Source organism: Phyllobates terribilis, unplaced genomic scaffold, assembly GCF_046119375.1.
Source record: "Phyllobates terribilis strain yellow unplaced genomic scaffold, ASM4611937v1 Scaffold_5__5_contigs__length_657084704, whole genome shotgun sequence".
Taxonomy (NCBI): domain Eukaryota; kingdom Metazoa; phylum Chordata; class Amphibia; order Anura; family Dendrobatidae; genus Phyllobates; species Phyllobates terribilis.
This window is the reverse complement of record NW_027362765.1, coordinates 484,020,273-484,043,783: the sequence shown is the minus strand read 5'-3', so window position 1 is coordinate 484,043,783 and position 23,511 is coordinate 484,020,273. Positions and strand designations below refer to the sequence as shown.

The 23,511-nt window shown below is 44.3% G+C and overlaps 1 protein-coding gene across 5 annotated transcripts in view; it reads left to right on the top strand.

Moving 5' to 3' along the window:
- The window catches only part of PRKG1 (protein kinase cGMP-dependent 1), a 1,639,061-nt gene that overhangs the window by 956,169 nt on the left and 659,381 nt on the right, over positions 1 to 23,511 (top strand). The gene's annotated exons all lie outside the window — the stretch shown is intronic.

Below are 23,511 nucleotides of genomic sequence, written 5' to 3'. Positions count from 1 at the left end.
ATATCTAAAATAGGGACTGGTGGCAGCATACCAACTGGGGATTGGGGAAGGCTGGTAGTGACGGTCGGAGGTTCAGATATATATATTCCTGGCGCGGCCAAGGAAGATATATATACCGCCCTCACTACAGAGGGCCCCGATACCCAGTAGGTTACAGGACAGTCTCCCTGGCGACCGCTTATCCTAGGTGCAGTTCCTTGACTGACCTGAGGCTAAGAGGGCGCTAGCGAGTTGTGCTGTGTAGTGACGTTACGGTTTAGTGACGTTGAAGGGATAACACACTACCGTGTTCCCTGCGCTGGTTGCAGCTACCTGGCACTACTTTCTCTAGGTGCAGTACCTTGACTGACCTGAGAGGTAAGGGGGCGCCAGAGAGCTGCACCCACCGGCCGGCTTTCATCACATTGGTGGCAGAGCGGTGGGATTGCAGAATAATAGTGTTGTGGGACCCCTACTCCCAGGCACTAAAGACTGCCAGTGGTAACTTCCACTGCTGGAGTCTTAAGGTCAGCCCAACGTTAGACGGTCAGGCTAAAAGTATAACAAGGTGTGTGCAAACTCAGGGTTGCAGCGGTGTCGGTTACCAAGATGGCAGACGGCACCAGGAGCAAGACCCTGCAGGAGGCTAATGCTACGGTCCGTGTGGCAGGAGGGGAGGACATTGTTACTCATGGCGAGGAGGAGTCCAGCCCGGGCACCTCAGGGAGCCAGTCCCCAGTATACGGTCCCGCAGTGGGCTGCCCACCACCTACCCAGCCCAGCCTGTCCAGATCACAAGCCCTTTTACAAGCGGCTATGGCAAGTCTCCAGTCTCATGGCGATGCCGTCTACAAAACCCTCCTGGCAGCATCAGAGAAGGCAGCGGAGGAGGAGCGCGAAGCTGCAGAGCGCCGGGAGGCTGCGGAGCGTGAAGCTGCAGAGCGCCGGGAGGCTGCGGAGCGTGCAGAGCGAGCTGCGGAGCGCCAGCACCAACTGGACCTGGCCCAGCGGGGGCTTCCGCTAGAGCAACCAACCCATCAGGAGACCAAGTCGTCCAAAGTCCGAGCTGAGGACTTCCCTCTACTGGAGAAGGATGGGGACCTGGACTCCTTTCTGGTGGCATTTGAACGGACCTGTCTTCAGCACCATCTGGCCCGGGATCAGTGGGCCAGATACCTGACCCCCCGTTTGAGGGGTAAGTCCCTGGATGCCTTGGGGGACTTACCTGCCGGGGAGGTACAGAACTACGACTGCATCAAGCGGGCCCTGATCCGGCAGTACAACCTCACTCCCGAGTCGTACCGCCAGAAGTTCCGGAGCCTGCTGCGTGGCCCCAAGGACACCTGGACCGATCATATGCGGGCGCTGTTGAGAGCCGCAGAGCACTGGACCTCGGGTCTAGCGCTTACTACCCGCCAGGAGGTCCAGGAACTGTTCGTCACGGAGCAGTTTTTGTGGAACTGCCCAGAGGACCTCCGACAGTTCCTCCGTGACCGAAAACCAACAGGGGCTTCTGCTACAGCCGCCCTGGCAGACGAGTATGCCAATAACAGGGCGCCTGAGCTGAAGAAGACTGCCAGCAGCACCTGGAGAGGGGGTAAGCCCAGTCATGCCCCTGTTTCCCCGGCCCCTAGAACACAAGGGGTGTATCCCCCTGTTGCCCTCTCCAGGCAAGGACCAGACGTAAGACGTTGTCATCTATGCAACAAACCAGGACACTTTAGGGCTGAGTGTCCCCAGCGCCAAAAGACCCCATCCCAGTCCCAGAGAGCGCCCAATGTTTTGTGTGTGGGAGGGGGTGGTGGTAGGTCCCTGGACAACATCCAACCCGTCACCATAGGCCGTTCTGCGGTCATGGGACTGCGGGACACGGGCGCTGAACGAACACTGGTACGGCCTGAGGTGGTGTCCCCCCAGGACTTGGTACCAGGAAAGACTCTTTCCGTCTCCGGGGTTGGAGGCGTGGAGCCGGCACTTCCCGTTGCCATGGTGTATTTGGACTGGGGTGCCGGAAGGGGGATGCGGGAGGTGGGAGTAACGCCAAATATTCCCGCAAATGTTTTATTAGGGACCGACTTGGGGCGTCTAGTATCGCAGTATGTACCCTCTGAACCCCCAAGTTCGGCCCCCCAAGAGTGTATTGATTTGTCTGCTGCTAATGCCAACCATGTTGTATGTAGTGTGTGTCCTGCTGAGGAGGAGGGAGTGAAACCTGAGGGTAACACCTGCACAGACACAACACAAACAGGGTTAGTGAAAGCAGGTGGGGAGTGTGGGGATGCCCGCAGAGGTGCTCAGCCGGCGTGCCGTGACCTCTTGTCCTCCGGTGAGGGAGGGGGCGGGCAGGATTCTGTAGAGGGAAGCTCAGGGATGGAGAGGGGGGCAGCTACCGGCAGTGTAGGGCTCCCAGGGGTATCCAGGCTGCTGAGTATAGGCCCACTGCAGGGGGAGGAACAGGCCATGGGAGGTGGGGGTGTCCCAAGAGAGGAGCCGCCAGGTAAGACCCCAGGGCAGGAGTTCCCCACATCCGAGATGTCCAAAGGCCTAGGAAGCCTGCCTGATCGGGCGGCTTGGTCAGAAACAGAGGGGAAGCAGGCACTACCCACGGTCACAGCGGTCATAGCCGCTGTCACCAGGAGTGGGAGCGCCGGAGCCCAAGGAGCCTTGCAGAGGTCCGACGGCTTCCCCACTTCTGACCAAGTGTCTGCCGGGTCAGACAGCGGCCAGGTGACATGCCCGGAGGGGCTGACGGAGGATGTGGCAGTTTCGTCGATTCTGGCCACATCAAGTCAGGAATTTCAGGCTGCGTTGGAAGCAGACGACAGCCTGAAAGCTCTCAAGGAACAGGCGGCACAGCCTCCCATGGAGTCAGACTGCGAGCGTGTGGTCTGGGACCAGGGACGGCTGTACCGGGTAACGGTCCAGCAGGGTTCACCGGAGGCGTGGCCCAGGGACCGACAGTTAGTGGTACCCTATCCGTTCAGGGCGGAATTGTTGCGGATCGCACACGAGATTCCGATGGCCGGACACCTAGGGATCGCTAAAACCAAGGCCAGGATAGCTCAGCATTTCTACTGGCCTGGGATGGGAGCCGCGGTGGGTGCCTACTGCCGTTCGTGTGACACCTGTCAGAGGGTGGGGAAGGCGGGGCCGCGCCCCAAAGCCCCACTGGTAACTCTGCCAATCATCGAAGAGCCTTTCTCGAGGGTTGCTGTGGATCTTATTGGACCTCTGTCCACTCCCAGCCACTCCGGGAAATGCTTCATACTCACGGTAGTGGACTATGCCACCCGGTACCCGGAAGCGGTAGCTTTGTCGTCCATTCGGGCCGACAAGGTGGCTACCGCCTTACTGGAGATCTTCTCCAGAGTGGGTTTCCCCCAAGAAATGCTCACCGACCGAGGGACCCAGTTCATGTCGCGGCTGATGGAGTCCCTCTGTAAGCAAATGCAGGTGCAACATCTGGTGGCCAGCCCGTATCACCCACAGACTAATGGCCTGTGTGAGCGGTTCAATGGCACCTTAAAGCAGATGCTTAAGATGTTGGTCGACTCCCACGGGAGAGACTGGGAGCGTTACCTCCCACACCTCCTATTTGCTTACCGGGAGGTTCCGCAGGCCTCAACGGGGTTCTCCCCCTTTGAGCTCCTGTACGGGCGACGGGTACGGGGCCCCCTGGCTCTGGTGAAGGAAGCATGGGAAGGGGATTTGGCCACCCCCGAGGTGTCGGTCATCGAGTATGTCGTGCGCCACCGGGACAGGATGATGGCCTTGGCAAAGCTGGTGCAGGACAATATGGCCCAGGCCCAGGCCGACCAGAAGCGGTGGTACGACCAGAATGCTTGTGAGAGGACCTACCAGGTGGGTCAAAAGGTGTGGGTACTGGTCCCCGTACCACAGAACAAGCTTCAGGCAGCCTGGGAAGGTCCCTACTTCGTGCACCAGAAACTCAATGCCGTCACCTATCTGGTCACCCTGGATCACGCCCGTGGAAGGAGGAAGGCCTTCCACGTGAACATGATGAAGGCTCATCATGAGCGGGAAGCGACTGCCCACCCAGTGTGCAACCTTCCCGAGGAAGGAGAGGTAGAAACCCTCCTGGATCTGCTCACCCAAGCCAAGGCGGGTGGGTCCATCGAGGATGTGGGGGTTGGCCACCAGCTCACGGAGGACCAACGGTCCCAGCTGGGGACCACCCTGCACCCCTTCCGGGGGCTGTTCAGCAGCCTGCCCGGAAGGACTGAGATGGCTGTCCACGACGTGGACACTGGCGATCACCCGCCGATCCGGCGTTCAGCATATCGGGTCTCTTTCGAGGTGCAGGGAAACATGCGCCAAGAGATAGACGAGATGCTGAAGCTGGGGGTGATCCAGGCATCCAGCAGCGCGTGGGCCTCACCTGTAGTCCTCGTACCAAAGAAGGACCGAACTACACGGTTCTGCGTGGACTACCGGGGGCTCAACGCTGTAACGGCCACCGATGCGTTCCCCATACCACGCATCGATGACCTGCTCGATCGGATGGCCGGGGCTAAGTACCTGACCATCATGGATCTGAGCCGGGGGTACTGGCAGATTCCTCTGACCCCCGCGGCAAGGGAACGCTCTGCCTTTATCACCCCTTTTGGACTGTACGAGTCCACAGTGATGCCATTCGGCATGAAGAATGCCCCTGCCACTTTTCAGCGGATGGTCAATACGCTGCTTGAGGGACTTGAAGGGTACGCGGCTGCGTACTTGGACGATATTGCAGTCTTCAGTCCCACTTGGGAGGATCACCTAGAGCACCTGCGGCAGGTGCTCGGTCGGATCCACCGGGCAGGCTTGACCATCAAGCCGGAAAAGTGCCAGCTGGGCATGAGTGAGGTCCTCTACCTGGGTCACCGGGTAGGCGGGGGGGTTCTGAAGCCAGAACCGGGGAAAGTGGATGCCATCGCATCCTGGCCCACTCCTAGGACCAAAAAGCAGGTGATGTCCTTCTTGGGGACCGCCGGGTACTATAGGAGGTTCGTCCCACACTATAGCACCCTGGCCAAGCCCCTGACGGACCTCACCAAGAAGAAGCTGCCCGTCGCAGTCGACTGGACAGTCGCCTGCGAGACAGCTTTCGGGGCACTCAAGGCCGCCCTAAGTAGCTCCCCTGTACTGCAAGCTGCCGACTTCGACCGGCCGTTTGTGGTACAGACCGACGCCAGTGACTTTGGCCTCGGTGCTGTGCTAAGTCAGGTCAACACGACAGGCCAGGAACATCCTGTCTTGTACCTGAGCAGGAAGCTACTGCCCCGGGAGGTGGCTTACTCCACGGTGGAAAAAGAATGCCTGGCAATTGTATGGGCCCTGCAGCGTCTGCAGCCCTACTTGTACGGGAGCCATTTCACCGTGGAGACGGACCACAACCCCCTCAGCTGGTTACACACGGTCTCTGGGTCGAATGGCAGGTTGCTACGCTGGAGCCTCGCTCTCCAGCAGTACCACTTCTCCATTCGCCACAGAAGAGGCCGTGACCACGGTAACGCTGACGGGTTATCCCGGCAAGGGGAGGGTGCAGAAGGACGCACGGGGGAACACAGGAATGTGCTACCCCCTCGCGCCCTCGTATAGGGGGAGGTGTGATGAACCTGTAGCCGCCATCTTGGTAATGATAAATCATATCCAGGGATGGCCACACTTCAGCAGCCCCCACCCTTGGGACCTTCTGTTAAAACGTCAACTAGATAGTTTCCCCCCATCCAGGCTCCTGTAAGATAAGAAGCCTACTTAACACTTGAATGCTAGGAGCTTCAAAGACTTCGAGAGGAAACACAGCCAGCAGGGGGGGGTGCTTCGTCTATCTGTACCTGACCATTTGTCCCATAGGACTAGTTTCTTTGTCTGTCACAAGCATGGAGGCATAAGATATAGAAACATGAATAGTACACGCATGTTGCGTGGGATGGGCCAATAAAAAAAAATATCACGGCGTCCCGGAGCCATTGCGCACACAAGCCTCCGCGGTAGACGTTTGTACGTGCTCTGGAAGCCAAGATATAGCGCGGAGCCATTCCTGAGGACCGTATGGTATCATAATTGATATCAAAAGGTCGGTTACGGCGGCCCGAATCCATGGGAACCCCTGGGGGTATCATGAGACCATCCCAGAAGAAGTTATTGGGTTCCATAGAATTTGGGCTTCTGATCGAAGTTAGACCTGAGGGTGGAGACTGAGCCAGCTGACCTCACCAGCAGTGGGCGGGACGGGGCAGGTAAGATAGCAGGACAGACAAGAGACAAGTCAGTCTTGACCCAAGAGTGGTGTGCTGAACATCTGAGCACCAGCTGAGGCCACCAAGGGGAGGAGCAGTTTGACCATGCGGTGGTAGGCCTCAGCCTGTAACAAAGAACCGTGCCTGCGACCGCAGAATCCTCTCCCTGCGTCACAAGAAAATCAAGAAACCGGTAACTGATATGCTGTGGTGATTCTGTGTGTTGTATTCCATTGTTGTATAGTTTAGCCTGACCTTATACCTGTGTATATTTAGTTGTATATCGTGTATCTAGTGTATTATTATAATCAATTACCTCAAGTAATTGTGGGCCTGCCTTTTATTCTGCATAACGAACGCACGTCCGTGTGAGCTCGGCTCAAGCCAAAACGCTACCCAGGGTTGGTTCCTGACCCGATATAGGCCCATTCACGGACTGGGCGTATATCTAAAATAGGGACTGGTGGCAGCATACCAACTGGGGATTGGGGAAGGCTGGTAGTGACGGTCGGAGGTTCAGATATATATATTCCTGGCGCGGCCAAGGAAGATATATATACCGCCCTCACTACAGAGGGCCCCGATACCCAGTAGGTTACAGGACAGTCTCCCTGGCGACCGCTTATCCTAGGTGCAGTTCCTTGACTGACCTGAGGCTAAGAGGGCGCTAGCGAGTTGTGCTGTGTAGTGACGTTACGGTTTAGTGACGTTGAAGGGATAACACACTACCGTGTTCCCTGCGCTGGTTGCAGCTACCTGGCACTACTTTCTCTAGGTGCAGTACCTTGACTGACCTGAGAGGTAAGGGGGCGCCAGAGAGCTGCACCCACCGGCCGGCTTTCATCACAGCCTTCATATGTCCTGCACTGAGGAGAGGCTTCTGTCGGGCACCTCTGCTGTAAAGGCCCGACTGGTGGAGGGCTCCAGTGATAGTTGACTTTGTGGAACTTTCTCCCATGTCCCTACTGCATCCCTGGAGCTCAGCCACAGTGATCTTGGGGTTCTTATTTACCTCTCCCACCAAGGTTCTTCTCCCACGATTGCTCAGTTTGGTTGGACGGCCAGGTCTAGGAAGACTTCTGGTGGTCCCAAACTTCTTCCATTTAAGGATTATGGAGGCCACTGTGCTCTTAGGAACCTTGAGTAATGCAGAAATTCTTTTGTAACCTTGGCCAGATCTGTGCCTTGCCACAATTCTGTCTCTGAGCTTCTTGGGCAGTTCCTTTGAGCTCATGATTCTCATTTGGTCTGACATATACTGTGAGCTGTGAGGTCTTATATAGACAGGTGTGTGTCTTTCCAAATCAAGTTCTATCAGTTTAATTAAACACAGCTGGACTCCAATGAAGGAGTAGAACCATCTCAAGGAGGATCACAAGGAAATGGACAGCATGTGACTTAAATATGAGTTTCTGAGCAAAGGGTCTGAATACTTATGACCATGTGATTTTTCAGTTTTTCATTTTTATTAAATTTGCAAAAATTTCTACATTTCTGTTTTTTTCCAGTCAAGATGGGGTGCATGGAGATGGAGTGTACATTAATGAGAAAAAAAAATGAACTTTTTAGAATTTACCAAATGGCTGCAATGAAACAAAGAGTGAAAAATTTAAAGGGGTCTGACTACTTTCCGTACCCACTGTATATCTTTTTGTAATGTGTTACTGGAACTCTATAGATTTTTCCTTGGAACAACTACCTACATCAGCTTACTTTTTTGTATTAAGTTCCATTAAAATGAAACATGTTTGTGACTGTGTGGAAATATTGGAGCCCATGCAGGAGCGATCTGCTTAATATTTATTGCTCTTTGTGCAGAAATATTAAGGACACCCTGCATTTTAAACGCATCATAAAAAGAAAATAATACATCAGCAGAATAATACTGCAAACATCTGCACTTTGCATAATGCTGTATAATAAATGTAAGAGTACTGCAGTAAAAACTAAGCATTTATCATCACTAGGTTCAGCAATCTAACAGGTTTATATCCAGGAGCAGAAATTTCCTGTAAAATGCAGGAGTCACAAAACTTTAACACTGCCATCACTCTGTACATTACATTTCTAAATGTTAAACTTGGATTATTCTAAAATAAGTTTTGCTCCTTTCCTCTTTTCTTGCATTCACATGGAGGAAGAGTTTCCAAATCCAAACCCTATAGATGAAATCTTCTGATGTGTCAGTGAGACATCTTCTCATGTATGGCCAACTACAAAGGGAGTGTGTCATCAAAAATGACCTATTGTTTAAATCAGGTTTTTATGATAAAAGCGTTTTTTAAATGTTTGTTAATGTGTTTTTATTATTTTTCATATCACTATCGATATAAAAAAGTAAACGGGTTTGCAATATTGACACGGGCCTGTAGGCCTAATATTTGACTCCTACTTCCTGTAGATTATATGGACAATAGCAGCAATAGACTTATGAATTGTATCAAAGTATATAATTTCACATGTAAAGTGCCATGGAATAAATGGCGCTATAATAATAAATAATAATAATAATAATGAGCATATTCTCAAATATTATTATAAAGGGATCAGGTAAGGTGTGAACATCATCTATTTCCAGTGGTGGATTGTGACTACTCTTCTTTACATAGAGGTTTTACCTTCCATTGTGATCCTGTCTGTGATGATAGTGAGACTGCTGAAAAGGGTTTTTTTTTCGTACAGAACAGTAAGACTGAGTCTAGTATAAGGTCTATTGGCCAGTGTGAAAATTTCAGATTTTTTTTTGTATTTCTGATATTTTAATATAGGATTCGATATAGAAAATATCTAAAAACTTTAGCAAACATTAAAAAAATACATCTAGCGTACAAACAAAAACTGAACCAATAGGTCATTTTCTGAAGGCACAGTTTTATCCTCAGATATATGCATCTGTGTGGTAAAATATGTATTAGTACAAAAAAGACTAATAGAGCTGTAATTTATTTGCTTTGTATGGTACATGTATTTTTTTAAACTGTGTATTTAGAGATAAGACAATTTACCTTAGTTATAGCGACATTCCTCACCATTTCTCAAAGTTGTGTTACTTTTTAACCATATTCTAGAATTGCCTTAAAAGAATTCTGTTACCTCAAAAAATGCTATTTACCTGCAGAAATAATATAAATTTGCAAGTAAATAGCATTTAAATGGAAGCTGTCATGTAAAACAATGCTATTAAACTGCAGATATGGGGTTACTCTGCAGGTTAATAGTGTTCTGAATCTGCGTGGCGCTCGCACTCAGAGCCTCACTGCCGGCAGGAAATTGACTTTATTCCCTCCGGCAGGCTTGGGCTTTCAGTCATGGGGGTGGGCCGGCGTGGCTTCAGTCGCCGGTCAGTGCATAGTGAATGGCGGCTGTAACTGTGTCCCCGGTACTGACTGACAGCCGGCTCTAGTGCTGGGCTGCTGTCAGTCAGTGCAATGAGCAGTAACTGAAGCTGTGCTGGCCCACCCCCATGAAAGCCCAAACCTGCCAGGGAGAATAAAGTTGTTTTTATCCTGGCAGAGGGGCTCTCAGTGCGGTTGCTGGGCAGCTTCAGGACGCTATTAACCTGCAGATTAACGCCATACCTACATGTTAATAAAGGTCTTTTTTCATTACAAGTTCCCTTTAAATTATGTCTTCTGGCTTGATGAAAGATCAGTTATAGGGAAAAAAATTAATTATATTCTCCCTGCGGCCACTCGCTTACAGTCATTGGGAGGTGCAAGGAGCAATTCCATTCACTGCTAATTGCACAGTGAGCGCTGTGTAATTACTCCGCATGCACACTGATTAACAGTCTGCTCTGCACACACATATAGCACACACACTCTGCAGTGCAGATCGTCACTGTGGCAAGGAGGGAATACAGCTGCTCTCACTGTATAGTGAGTGGTGACTGTAACTGTTTCCTGCACCACTTCATTTTCTCCCTGTAGCCACTGTTCCAGTAAGCCGTTCAGATACAGTGAAGGAAATAAGTATTTGATCCCTTGCTGTTTTGGTAAGTTTGCCCACTGACAAAGACATGAACAGTCTATAATTTTAAGGGTAGGTTAATTTTAACATTGAGAGATAGAATATCCAAAAAAAAATCAAGAAAATCACATTGTATAAATCAGATATTTTTTTTTCGCATTTTGCAGTGAGAAATAAGTATTTGATCCCTCTGGCAAACAACACTTAATACTTGGTAGCAAAACTCTTGCTGGCAAGCACAGCAGTCAGACGTTTTTTGTAGTTGATGATGAGGGTTGCGCACATGTCAGGAGGAATTTTGGTCCACTCATCTTTGCAGATCATCTCTAAATCATTAAGATTTTGAGGCTGTCGCTTGGCAACTCGGAGCTTAAACTCCCTCCATAAGTTGTCTATGGGATTAGGGTCTGGAGACTGGCTAGGCCACTCCATGACCTTAACGTGCTCAGTTAGCCACTCCTTTGTTGGCTTGGCTATATGTTTTGGGTCATTGTCTTGCTGGAAGACCCAGCCACGACCCATCTTCAATGCTCTTACTGAGGAAAGGAGGTTGTTGGCCAAAATCTCGCGATACATGACCCTATCCATCTTCCCTTCAGTACGGTGCAGTCATCATGTCCCCTTTGCAGAAAAGCACTCCCAAAGTATAATATTTCCCCCACCATACTTCACTGTTGGGACGATGCTCTTATGGTTGTACTTATCCTTCTTCTTCCTCCAAACACGGCAAGTTGAGTTAATGCCAAAGAGCTCAATTTTTGTCTCATGTGACCACAGCACCTTCTCCCAATAACTCACAGAATCATCCAGGTGTTCATTTGCAAACTTAAGATGGGCCTGCACATGTGCCTTCTTGAGCAGGGGGACCTTGCGGGCACTGCAGTATTATAAGCCTTAAAGGCATAATGTGTTACCAATGGTTTTCTTGGTGACTGGGTTCCCAGCTGCCTTGAGATCATTAACAAGTTCTCCCTGTGTAGTTTTAGGCTGATCTCTCACCTTCCTCATGATCAAGGATACCCCACGAGGTGTGATTTTGCATGGTGCCCCAGATCGATGTCGATTGACAGTCATTTTGTATTTCTTCCATTTTCTTACTATTGCACCAACAGTTGTCTCCTTCTCACCCAGCATCTTACTTATGGTTTTGTAGCCCATTCCAGCTTTGTGTAGGTCTATGATCTCGTCCCTGACATCCTTAGAAAGCTCTTTGGTCTTGCCCATGTTGTAGAGGTTAGAGTCTGACTGATTAATTGAGTCTGTGGACAGGAGTCTTTTATACAGGTGACTATGTAAGACAGTTGTCTTTAATACAGGTAACGAGCTGATTAGGAGCGTCTAACTGGTCTGTAGGAGCCAGAACTCATAATGGTTTGTAGGAGATTAATTGCTTATTTCTCACTTCAAAATGCAAAAAAAAATTATCTAATTTATACAATGTGATTTTCTTGATTTTTTGGGGGGATATTCTATCTCTCAATGTTAAAATTAACCTACCCTTAAAATTATAGACTGTTCATTTCTTTGTCAGTGGGCAAACTTACAAAAACAGCAAGGGATCAAATAATTATTTCCTTCACTGTATGGTTTAAATTCTATATACCTGCAGACCATTATATCTGCAGTAACAGCATTTTTGGAGGTTACAGGTTATGTCATTTTTCATTGCACCAATTCAATATAAACCATGTTGTGAAAAAATGTTATACTTTCTTGTATAAGTCTGTTGTACTTTTATCTATGCATAGGAAAACTTGATGGATGAATGCATATCCTCTTACTATCCATTGTAGGCATTTTGGCTTTTGTGTCCATTGCTTTATTTTTATTTGGGTCTATAGTGCCTGTGTACAAGGGGAACACTTTCCAAATTTCCCAAAACCTAATATATGAGAGACCAACTTGAACTATTGTCCTTAGCCGAGACTTGCCTCCATGCTACACATGTGCATGATTCTGAGGACACTTCTTTCCTTCCTACGTACAGAACTTGAGTACTTTGATATTTGCTGTACAGACTATAGCGTTTTTTCTCTGAGAACAATGATTTTTGCTTTTTCAGTAAATTGTTTATTAAATCTAAGCTGAAGCAAATAAAGAAATGTATTTTAAGGCTATGTGCCCACGATGCAGAAATGCTCCGGATTTTTCCTGAGCGTTTCTGCATCTCTCTGGCAGAAAAAACGCATGCGGATTGTACATGCGGATTGTACATGCGGATTGTACATGAGTTTTCCTGCCAGGGACATGCGGATATGAAGCGTTCTTCACATGCACTTCCACATGCGGGTTGACAAGCGCTTTCCAAGCGATTTTAGCATCACTTGGAAAGTGCTTGACAACTTGGTCACACTATATAAATCCATGCAACCGGCATGGATTTATATAGTGTGACCAAGTTATAGTAAAAGAAGGGTAAAAAATAAAATTGTACTCACCTTCTGATGGCCCCCGGTCTCCTGTATGGTGCGTCCGGTGTGTTGGGCAGCTCATGGTGGTCTAAAAGGACCTTCCTTGACGTAATTTAGTCATGTGACAGGTCACGCAATCGCCGACATCAGTGGTCCTTTTAGACCATCGCGAGACGCCGGGAAGCCAGGACACATCACTATGGAGACCGGGGGCCATCAGAAGTTAAGTAGAATGTATTTTTTTTATTTTGAATTCTTTTTTTTTACAGGTACTATGGTACTTGGGTCTGGAGTAGAGTCTCCTCTTTTCCAGACCCAGGTACCATCCGCACATTGAATCGCTTAATATCCGCATGTGCACATGTAGTGATGGGGATATTAAGCGATTCAATGCAAGTCAATGGCGGCAAAAATGGATTATCATTGAGGAACATTGCAGACCTTCTACCCAGCGTTTTTTAACCGTTTCTGCAGCGGAATTACCGTTGCGGAAACGCTTAAAAAACGCATAGTGGGCACACAGCCAAATAGGATTAACCTGACGGAATATATAGTAAGGACTTCCATCACTAACTTTGTAGAAAGTGTTAATAAGATACTTTGATTTGTTCAATGGAAGTCAGGGTTACCTGTTGTCACATCTGCAGAGCAAGGCAAGAAGAGATTCCCATTTCTTGCAATTATCCACAATGTGTTAGTAAGTGTATGACATTTTCTGCAGTGAAGATAACAAATTTGAAAAAATAGCTCATAATTGTTTAATTTTTATCTTGTTCATGCAAGACATTGTTTCCGCATTTCAATCAATCCCGATTGCGCTCCGCAGTCAGCCGCCCTCTCTCTTTTGTTTGAAGTCACCCACTTTCTTGCACCAATCTCTGACATTTCAGATGTTTTGGCGAGAATCTAATTTATCATGTATTGCAAGCCTAATTCATTACTGCACACAATTTTACAAGCTTCTGAAAAAATAAGAAATCACAGACTATGTAAACCAGTTGACACTTAAGATAAGGCGCAGCAGTCATTTCACAGACTTTATTTCCATGAATTACGTTACGTTGGCCTTTTAGGTCAAAGCGATTGTTTCCAACTTCAATATGTAAATTGAATTAATCTGGTGTGGGTGGCTCATTTAAATATCATTATCATAGTTTGGAATTTTAATTGATTATTTGAAGAAATGCAGACATTTTAAAGGCCAGTTCTACATATATGTTTTTCTGAATATACATATATTTTTTAGAAAAGGAGAGTAAAGTACATTTTTGTTTAATTACATTTTTTAAATCCATGTATGTAGAAGGATCTTTTTTTTCTGATATGTTTATGTTTCAGAAGGTGGTTATAAAAGATGATTTTCTTATGATCTTATGAGTGTTACAGTATTTACTAATGTCAGGATGATTGGGGGTAAAGGGACATTCATTCATTCAGTCTGACTCAATGGAAATAATTTCCTTGATCAAAATTGTTCTCATGTCGCAAATTTCTTTGTCCAATTATTGTCTGCTTATGGCATTGTGGGTTATACATGTCATTGTGGATCATAAAGAAATCGAGCTATAGAAAATGTATAACTGATGGAGAAAGGCTGAACTTGATCGACGATTGTCTTTTTTCAACTTATATAACTATGTAACTATCTAACTATATGCCATATTTTTCAGACTATAAGACGCACTTTTTAACAAGAAAAATTCAAACTGAAAAGTGTGTACGTCTTATAGTCAGGAGGCAGCTTCCAGTGATGGAGGAGAAGCTGACAGCATCCTTCCCGATCACAGAGAGAACTACTCTCGACTCCTGTCTGACGCTGATCTATGTGATCGGTGCAGATCAGGAGCGGAAGCTTACCAGGACCTGAATGGCAGCTGCACGAGCTGAGCTGCTGAAGCACCTTCCACTAGATTAACTCAAGGACCTTTCAGGTCTCAATCAGGAACTGCAAAATGTGGTAAATTATAGTGTGTGTGTTTGTGTGTGTGTAAATGTACATGTAGCAGAGCTGTGCGTGTGAAAATTATGTATATATATATTTATATATATATATATATATATATATGCATATGTAAAAACCCAAGATAAAAACAAAATAAGTAAATACCCTGAACTAAATAAATAAATGGCAATAGTGCATGAAAATAACATAGGGTACTTAGTTAAAATAATTTTGATAAAAAAAAAACATTTAAGCAATCCCACCACATCACGGTGACCCTATTCAGGATGGTCATAATGTCTAGTATTAAAACCTTACCATATGTCAAGTGACATAATGTGAATAAGGGCTGAGAAAGACTGAGACCCGGCTAATGGACACCCAGACATTGCAAACTACATGAATGTGACATCCAGCTCAAAGGAAAGGGAGGCCACACCCTTATTTGTACAGAGTGAAAAAAAACTGAAACAAAAAAATAAAGAGATGAACTGGAATATAAGTTGGTGTGCATGCAGCGTGTAGGTGCATGTACACACTGGCCACTAAATAGAGAAAACCCAAGATACAAACAAAATAAGCAAATATCCTGCCGTAAATAAATAACAATAGTGCATGAAAATAATATAGGGTAGTTGGTTAACATAATTTTGATAAAAAAAAACTTAAAATTCATCTCACCACGTCAAGGTGACCCTATTTTGGGATGGTCCTAACCTTTAGTATTAAAACCTTACCATATACCAAGTGACATAATGTGAATAAGGGCTGACAAGGACTGAGACCTGGTTAATGGACACACAGCCATGTGCATATGTAACAGAGCTGAGTGTCTATATATCCAACCACCATGGCCCCCATTGATTTGGAGAACTTGGTCTGTAAAGATTCCCGGCTGAATGGAGCAGAAGTAAATAAATCTTCACTATTGGTCCACGATTGCTGAGTGCTGCACTCGGTTAATCTTCGGCGCTCCAATTAGAATGAATGGAGAGGCAATGTACATAATCTACCTCCGCTCCATTCAGCCGGAGCTGTTCAGAACCCCAGTTTTCGGCATCAGTGTTACAATGGTCGGGCTCTTAGTCGTCATAAATTTTTCCCTTATCCTGAGAATAGCGGGATAGTGTTTAAACTTGAGCACACCCCTTTACGTATCATAAAATCATGTTTTGTTTCCTTTTTTTCAATCTGGTCATGTTGCACCGCTCATCTCTTGTTCTGGATGTTGAGCCAAGAGGAAAGGTAAGAAAGGACCCATTTGTTCGGCCAAAGATATATCCTTGTTAGAACATTCTCCAGATATACTGATTTATAACAGATTACAAATCCATCATGTAAAGGGTTTACAATAATATTTCTATAGAAATAGGAATTTACATTTATTACAAGGCTGTACAGTTACAGTAACTCTTAGATGTTGTCTCGAACTTGGAGATTGTAATAGGTTAAATCAATATAAAAAAGCCAATATAGCTTCTCATCCATCTTAAAGGGAACCTGTTATGTCCTGAAGTGATATTAATCTGCTGATATAGGGTCAATCTGCTGGTCAACACTGTTAGAATGATGTTTGATCACATTATTGAAAGCACGGCTACTAGGAGAAAGCCGCCAGCTTTCAGTCAAACAGGTCTGCCCCGGGCATCTAAAGCCACTACTCAGTACACAGTGAGTGGAAGCTGTGAGCACGCCCCGGCACTTTGATTGACAGCTCATTCTGCAGTGCATCTGTGCAAAACAAACTGTCAAAGGAAAATAAGCAATAAAAAAAAACATTGTAATGTTACACCTTTATGGGAGAAAGGCACAACGTGAAATAAATAATTTAATTAATTAATAAAGACAAAACTGAAAAGGAAATGCGTTTAAAAACGTAGTTCACACTTTTAAAATAAAAATGAGAATAAAAAGTGAAAGCAGAAACGCGTACTTTTTTCCTTATATTTTACATCCTGTGTTCCCAACAAATATAAAAATATATAAAAATAAACAAAAATTACCAAATTTATTTGAATATACAAATAATAAAAAAAAACTTAAAGTTCCTAAAATCCGGGCGATCCTGACCAGGGAAAAATTAGATATTAAAGAGTTGTTTTAATTTTTATTTTAAAACATGAAACTAAATTACTTTGTAATATGTCTTATGAAAGAAATCTGCTTCATTCTCCTCCTGGACTGATCTTTCACTCTCAATTCATGGGTACAATCTGTATTCCGTAAAGACAGATTTCCCTATTACTGAGATGACAGTTGGAGCTTTTAAAATTCTATGGAGATGGAAGTAGGGAGGAGGTAAAAGCAGACACATCCATTCTGGTGCAATTTCTCCTGAAATGACAGCTACTCTTATCCATAGAACTTTATGAGCACCAACTGTCATCTCCTATTTTATTAATAGGGAAATCTGTGTTTACTAAAGACAGATTTTACCAGTAAATTGAGAATTTTTGAGAATAAAAGATCAGTCCAGGAGGAGAAAGGAGCAGATTTCTCTAATTTTATTTCTCTAATTTATTATTTTTATTCTATTTTTAGGTGCTCTTTTGATTTATGAAAAAAAAGAAAAACCTTAAAACAATGGTCAATCTTTAAACTAGTTTCATACACTTATTTTCGATTCTGTTCTCTGGTTAGACGGCTTCAGTCAGTCTTAGGCTGCGTGCCCACTATGCGTTTTTCAAGCATTTTTTCCGCGGAATTTCCGCAGTGAAAACGCTTAAAAAACGCTTGGTAATACGTGCCCCACGGTCCCCATTGATAATCCACATGTGCTGTGCACATGCTGCGGAAATTTCCGCTGCGTATTATCATTGTGGAAAAATACGCAGCATGTCCATTGATTTTGCGGACACGCAGCGTAATTGCCGCCATTGACTTGCATTGAATCGCATATTATCCGTGTCAGCACATTTGCACATACGGATATTATGTGTTTCTATGTGCGGATGGTACCCGGGTTTGGAGAAGAGGAGACTCTCATCCCGACCTGGGTACCATAGAACCTGTAAAAAAAAAATTAAAATAAAAAATAAAGATTATACTCACCTTCCGATGGTCCCTGGTGTTTTCTCCGCTGCGTCCGGTCTGTTGTATGAGTCGCTGTGGTGTGAAAGGACCTGCCATGACGTCATTTAGTCATGTGACAGCTCACTCGACCGCTGATATCGGCGGTCGCGTGACCTGTCACATGACTAAATGATGTCACTGCAGGTCCTTTCACACCACCGCGACCGATACACCAGGGACCATCGGAAGGTAAGTATAATCTTTATTTTTTCATTTTTTACCATTTTTATTCTTTTTTTTTAAGTATTGCTTGGTCACACTATATAAATCCATGCCGGTTGCATGGATTTATATAGTGTGACCAAGTTGTCAAGCACTTTCCAAGTGATGCTAAAATCGCTTGGAAAAGCGCTTGATAACCCGCATGTAGAAATGCATGCAAAAACGCTTGACAAACGCTTCTACCTGGCGGGAAAAACGCATGTAAAAACCGCATGTGTTTTTTCTGCCAGGGAGAAGCGGAAAAAATATGCAGCATTTCTGCAACGTTGGGCACATAGCCTAATTCCCCAATAACATGATGCAGAACAATAGGGTCTTGGTAGGACAGTCAATTTTTCTAGACAACAAGAATGAAGAGGAACTCTACAATACAAACAAAAGTATATTTCTGTACTTCTGGCTGTAATAGTTGAATTTACTGAAGGAGGAACTGGTTAAATACGGGAACGGCCTAATGTGCTCTGCTCCACCAACATGATGTTTTATAGTTTGCTGCCTAAATCACATTTATTATCTGACATTTTTACGTACACGCCAAGACATGACATGCCTAGAATTTCCTTTATTTTGTGTGATAAGCTCATTCCTTGCAAATATCTATGTTATAAATTTCCTGTATGACACAGCTCTGCTCCCGCCATATATATTCCTCATAAACAAGTATTTCACATATAAATCACTTTATTAATCTTATTTTGGATTTTCTGGGTTTGGCGCAGAAAGATTGCTGGATGAGCTTTTTATCACTTATAAACCTCGATTTTCCGAATGTGAATGTGCTGAAATACTACAGGGGAAGTGGCTTTATCATGAGTTTGTGACTGTGATGGGAATAACATCAATTTCTGAAAATTGTTTCTTACTAATTTGCTGCAACTTTTTCGCTATTTTACAACGTAGAGTATATTCTTGGCTTATTCTGTGTGGTTACTTGAATTTCTAAACTCATTGATGCAGTAATTGATGCAAAAGTATCCCTGACCAAGTATTGAGGGCATTTACTGAACATACATTTCGGATTTTAAAATCATTTTTCAAGCTGTTGTTATAAAGTATTCTAATTTACTGAGATAATGACTTTTGTGTTTTCATTGGCTGTAAGCCATAATAATCAACATTAACAGAAATAAACACTTGAAATAGATCACTCTGTTTGTAATGACTCTATACAACATATGAGCTTCACTTTTTGGATTGAAGAACTGAAATAAATTAACTTTTTGATGATATTCTAATTTAGTGAGAAGCACTTGTATACTCGAGGAGCTTGTAAGGGATTATATACAGGGGTAGGTGGTAGAAGATAACACTATACATGATAGCCAGCGATGTTTTACTAAGGACAGGGGTTATTAAACTAACCTGATTTATGGAAAAGTGAAAGAAACGAGAGGTGTAGCTGTGGATATGGTGTTTTTGGACTTTGCAAAGGCATTTGACATTGTCGTCCCACAAAAACACCTAATGGGTAAATTAAGATCTATAGGCTTAGGCTATGTTCACATGTCAAGTAATCATCCGTTAGAATGGATCCAGTAGTCCGTTGACAGAAAAGTTGTGCAGACACAACTTTTTTTTGTCCGGCTAAAAAAAAAACTGATGTAAACTGGATCCGTTTTTTAACATTGAAGTCTATGGAAAATGGATCAGTTAAATAGTCATCGATTTAAAACTGATCCAGTAAACAAAAAATGGATCTCCATTCTTAGGGCTCATACCCATATGTGTGAAAAAAACGGTCCGATTTCTGGACCGAAAAAACGGACGAGTGCCATGCGATTGCTATGTGATTTTTCACACCTAGCATCCATATGACATCCGTATGCAATGCGTTTTTTCTTTCTGCAACTATTATTTGGAAATCATTTACAGGACCATTTACAGACTTCTATGCTACAGAATGGTAATGTATCCGTAAAAATAGGATGGCATATGGATGGTCTGTATACCATCCGTTTTTTTTCTTGCACCCATTGACTTACATTGGTGAGTCTCGTCCGAGATACGCGGCAAATCGCAGCATGCTGCAATTTCTATCTCAGTCCGGTTTCAGCTGAGAAAAGATCACAGAGGAGATGTAGCTGATAGATTAACATTGGTCAGAGTGCAATCTGATTTTTTATCGGATTGCACTCGTCTGTTTTTCTCACATATGAGTATGAGCCCTTAGGCTATGTTCACTAGTCATCTGCCAGAACGGATCCAAAACGGTAGGCAAAAAAAGTTTTTAAATAACTGATATCAGCTGGATCCATTTTTTTAACATTGAAGTCTAAGGAAAATGGATCCGTAAATTAGCCATTCGTTATCTTTAGTGATTAGTGAATGCAAACTTAGAAGATCGGCGTTCATACCGGACAGCTACTGTACGGTGCAAAACGCCGAACACGGACTTTCCCCAGAAGTCCGTTGTAATGTTCGGTGTTCCGGGGGAAGTCCATTGCAGACAGAGAGAAAATTTTCCAGCACAAAAGTCCAGGTCTCCACTGTTTTAAATGGGGTTCAGGTTCTGGTTCAAGTTCGGGTACAGTTCTATTACCCGAATCGAACTTTGGAATAAAGCTCGGGTTGGTTACCGGAACCCGAACTTCCACGGGTCCGCTCATCCCTAGTTATCTTCCATTTGAAACTGATCCTGTAAGTCAAAAATGGATCCTTCTCAAATGAAAGAAAGATTAATGGCTAAATAACGGATCAGTTGTGCATAGACTTTAATGTTAAAAAAAATGGGTTCAGCTTAAATCAGACATTTTAAAATGGACAAAAAAGTTGTGTCTGAATAACTTTCTTGTTAGCGGATTTCCACTGGATCTGTTCTAACGGATGAATACTGGACATGTGAACATTGCCTTACATCGTGTCATTTTGAAAGGTGGCAGGCATGCATTTGGGTTGAAGTGCTATTTCTGGTTAAAACTAAGTGAATGGGGCTGTAATGGACATCGCGACTATCTTTAAACAAGAGGCATCATCCTGGGAAGTACTAGCCGGCACTGAGCTGATGTTTTCTGCTTTTCTGACCTCTCACCTTATACTCTACTAGACAGACATTATTGTTACCCAGCCACATCCAGGAGGAATACGATCTGCCAAGGCACATTGTCCTATAAAGTGAAATGACATGTACAAGATGCATCATTTATAAACAGGCATAAATGTTGAAAATTATTAAATCAGGAGTCCCCAGACATTCGTTCTTGCAGCCTTTGTCATAAGGATAGCTGTTTTTGCCAGCTAGAATAAAAATGTAGCTTTCTATGCAAGGACAGAAATAGCTTTTTTTTTCATACAAGCATAGAAATACCTCCCAGATGTCGTTGAAATGATCTATAATAGAAGTAAAACATAGAGGAAAAGCTTCTGTATTGTGTGACATTTAATACCCAATGTGCCATTAACTTTGAATGTAACCAAGGTTGGGCAAGTCTGCCAGAGGATTTATCGCCGCCTTAAACACAATTGTGCTGGAACACAGACTTTTGCTTCACATCAGACATAAAAAAATTACTAGAGTTGAAAATAAGAATCCAGAATGCCAGATTTTATCACTAAAATAAAATTACGTAAACTGCCCATTCATCATGCAATCCTGTTTACCGCTGTTGTAGCTTTGTACATGTCTGGCATTTCATTTTTTTGAGGGAAGAATTATCAAGCTACCCCTAAAGAGATAATAAACTTGTAGGAAAGTTCCCCTCACCTAATAGTGAAGTTCAATAGGAATGACATATGGGTAATGTGCTACCTAGTCCCTCAAAGACAGTAATATGACTCCTCACCAGTTTGTCCAAAGTTTAGGAGAACACAATAAACTGTTGACTTCCAATAAGGCTCCATCTTCAGTGGACCCAATCCTCTGTGAATGTCCGACCTTACTATCATCAAAGTAGTTTTGCGATGTTACATTTCATCCTGCTTTGACCAAAACAGTCATACCCTTCTCCAGCATTCTTTCATTTACTTATCATCTCATGTATCTTGTCTTATTTGATCCAAACACCACAAATGTAGACTTAACCATGACTAGTAATCTCTTACTATCATACACTATTCAGTGTTCTTTAGGTCTTTTTAATGTTTTCTCGTTACCAGTTTTAAAGCGATCCATCACTAGATTTCAAAATACAAACTGAATACCTTACAAAACAAATTCCCTGGACCTGATGAGGCTCTCGTACTTACTTTGATAATCCTAGTCAGAATGGCCGTATAATGCTTTTTGACCATCCACCTAGCCTGATTGACTGCTCCTCAGTTCCACTTTTCACTGCTGCTGAAATCTCACACTTGGGCTAATGAGCTCTCTCACTCTTTAGCTGGAATCATAAAATATTTGCTTTAATATTAGAGTTTGGCTGAGTGCCCACGATGCGGATTTAATGCGTTTCCGCGGCGGCATTTCCTCTGTCGAAACGCATTAAAATCGCTTGTTAAGAGGTCTGGGATGTATCCCAATGATAATCCGCATGTGCTGTGCACATGCTGCGGAAATTTCTGCTGTGGATTATCATTGCGGAAAATTCCGCAGCACAACATATTTGGGCGCGATTTCGCGGCAAAATTGCGCCCATTGACTTGCATTGAACCGCATAACATCCACATGTATACATGCGGATGTTATGCGGTTCAATGCCTGGATGGTACTCCGGTCTGGAGAAGAGGAGACTCTCATTCAACCCAGGTACCATCGTACCTGCAAGTAAAAAGAGAATTATAAAGTAAAAAATAAAAAAAAATATTCATACTCACCTCTCTGGCAGCCCCTTGTGTCCTCCCGGCCGCATCCTCTCTCCTCGGTGTCCTACGGTGTACTGGCAGGACCTGTCTTGACATCATTTAGTCAGCTGATGGTCACACGACTATCACCTGACCACTGATGTCAGCGGTTGCGTGACCATCAGCTGACTAAATGACGTCACCGCAGGTCCTGCCAGTACACCGCAGGACGCCGAGGAGAGAGGACGCCCCCGGGAGGACAGACTGGGGGCCGCCAGAGAGGTGAATATAAGGTTTTTTATTTATTTTTACTTTTTAATTCTTTTTTTTCTTTAGATGCAGCATTTGATAGTAGAAATTTCCTCTAATTTTGTCACACAATATAAAATGCCAGTTGCATGGATTTATATTGTGTGACCAACTTGTCAAGCACTTTCCAAGTGATGCTCAAAATCGGTTGAATAAAAACGCATGTGTAAACGCATGTAAAAATGCTGAAAAAACGCATGTAAAATTCGCTTTAGTTTCTTTTGCCAAGGAGATGCAGAAATGCTGAGGAAATTTCTGATTCAAATCTCCATCGTGGGCACATACCCTTATAAAGCCATTTTGAAATGGATTTTTAAAGTAAGTACACCAGTTTTAAGAGATCTATTTAAAGTGAATTTGTCGTCAGATAATGACCTATTAACACACATATAAAAATATAATATATTGTTATAAACTGGTCTTAAAGTGAAGCTATAATAATACCTATTGTCTAAATCAGGCTTTTGTGTTAAATTCATTAAAAAATAGCATTTTTTTTTCAAATAATGATCGTTATATAAAAAAAAAATTAATTAGATTTTAGACTGCTACTTTTTGTCCTTTCCGGAAGACTTTACAGCAGTTTCCTTATCATCAGAGGCAGCATTACAGCGTATGATAACATATGCTTTGCACTGAGGAGGGGAAA